The sequence below is a fragment of the Vombatus ursinus genome, unplaced genomic scaffold (genome assembly GCF_900497805.2).
Source record: "Vombatus ursinus unplaced genomic scaffold, bare-nosed wombat genome assembly UNPS02014791.1, whole genome shotgun sequence".
In the NCBI taxonomy this organism is placed as follows: Eukaryota; Metazoa; Chordata; class Mammalia; order Diprotodontia; family Vombatidae; genus Vombatus; species Vombatus ursinus.
In genome coordinates this window covers 67696045-67698246 of record NW_020954569.1, presented here as the reverse complement: position 1 = coordinate 67698246, position 2202 = coordinate 67696045, and positions in this window count along the sequence as shown.

Genomic DNA, 2202 nt, shown 5'->3' with positions numbered 1-2202 from the left:
GTGTTATATAACTATAAACCTTTCCCTGAACTTAGAAATATAAAATTAGTTTGAACATAAAAATTGCCTCCATTTCCTTATATCTTTACTTTTTATTCTCATTCAGATCCATGAAGCTAATAACTGAATCATTGAAAAACATCACCTTGTAAGTATTGCCTCAGCTTGTTGTCCAGCATGTTTTGCTTTATTTTAGATGTCTCTAATAATCTTATTTATCTATTTCTCCATCTCCTTTGACCTTTCTGTCACCTAGACAGTTAAGCATACCTTTCAAAACCTTCCCTCTGTCCTCCAGTCTTCGGCAGTAGTCTGGCAATATTCTTTCACTTTCCCCTGTTCCAAAAAAGTTTTCCTTAGCTTGTCCTTCTCATTACTACTCTTTCATTTTAACCTGTTCTGAATTCTCCTTGCCAATTCATGGACTATATATTCCCGTACTTGTTTCTTCTTTATTCTCTCTGTATCCCTCACAAAAGTAGATTCTAAAGAGCCAAATACGAATTTCCCCCTCAATCTCACGGGTACATTTTTATATCTGTGGACTTTACTTTCATTTCCTCTAATTTCTGCTATCTCTAACATTTTAGAAATCTCAGTTCACCAGGCCTGAATCCTCAGATGTCCAAGGAAGGTGACTGGTTATGATAAACAGCACAGAAAACCAATTTAAAAAAAAAAAAGGCAAAAAGGCAGTCTGGCTAACAATCTAAGGTTGTCCTAGGAACCCGGCCTGGACCCACTGAGATCCCAGGTCAGGTCATTCCAAGAGTGGAGGCCTGAAGCCGTGCACCTCCAGCTATATGACTGCACAAATAAATAATCAGCAGAAACATAAAGGGGAGTTGTGAGAAGATGGCAGCATATAGAGGATCACAGATCCCCTGCAAAAACTCCATTGGGACTGAGAGATGCAACCCTTTAGTCAGAAATAGAATCACCTCTAAACTCCTCCATCCAACCCAAGAATCCACAAATGGATCCCCAGAGTCCTTCAGAGATACTGGGATAGACAAACCAGAACAGGTTGAGGGTATAGCCCTGAGGGTAAAGTACAGGCAACCCCTGTATACTGCTTGTGGGAATCTTCTAGGCAGAGCCTTCCCTGAGGCTGAGCCACTGAGAGTGACTTTAGGGTACTCTGGGAGGTCTCTGGCATGCTCTGAATTAAACCAAACAGGGCCTGACCCTGGCCTGAATCCTCAGAAATCTGCAATATCCTAAAACCAGAGAAAAGGGAGGTGTAAGGAGTCATCAACGCTCACTTCACAATTGTGTTATAGGCTGGCTCTGACTATAAAAAGACTGCTATTTTTGTTGTTGGTGGTGGTGGTGGTGGTGAAGCAATCAGGGTTAAGTGACTTGCCCAAGTAAAGATTGCTATTGTTAGTAACAACACTAATAATAGCTAAAGAAGCATCCTGGAATAATGGATAGAGAGCTGGAGTCAGGAAGACCTGGGTTCAAGTCCTTCCTCTGACTCTGGACACCCACTTAAATCTCTCTGTGCTCCAGGTAATTCTCTAAGACCATAAATTGCAGACTAGGCACCAAATCCATTTTAAAGATGAAAGTGGGGCTCAGAAAGATTATATACATGTAAGCCCAGGTCTCTCCTTATTTCAAGTGAGCATTAAAAGTAGCACTTTCTACTATACCACAATTTTTAAATTGATGTTTTCTGTTTGTACATTATATTCAGTTCTGAATATATTCCAGGCCCTCCTCTACCCAGAAGGTTTTCCCTGGTATCAAATATTTAAAAAGAAAAAAAAAAACAGTTCAGCAGAACAAACCAACTCATCCATCATATCTGAGAGCAAGTGCTATGTTCAACACCCAGAGTCCCCCATCTCTGAAATGAAGGGAGGCAAGTGCACTTTCTCATCTTTATCCAAGGCCAAACTCAGACATCATAATTACACAGCTTTCAGTTATCTTTTATGGTACTTTCTTTTCACACAGTCACTATGCATCTTGTTTTCCTGGTTCTGCTTACTTCACTTTGCTTCAAATGATCTGTCTATTCACATGCTTCTCTGAGGTCTTCACATTTCTTTCTGGTGGAGAAGCAATATTCCATTACCTTCATGCACCACAGTTTTTTGTTTTTTGGAGGGTTTTTTTAGCCATTCAGCCATTCAAGTACATCATCCTTTCTTTCTTTCTTTCTTTCTTTCTTTCTTTCTTTCTTTCTTTCTT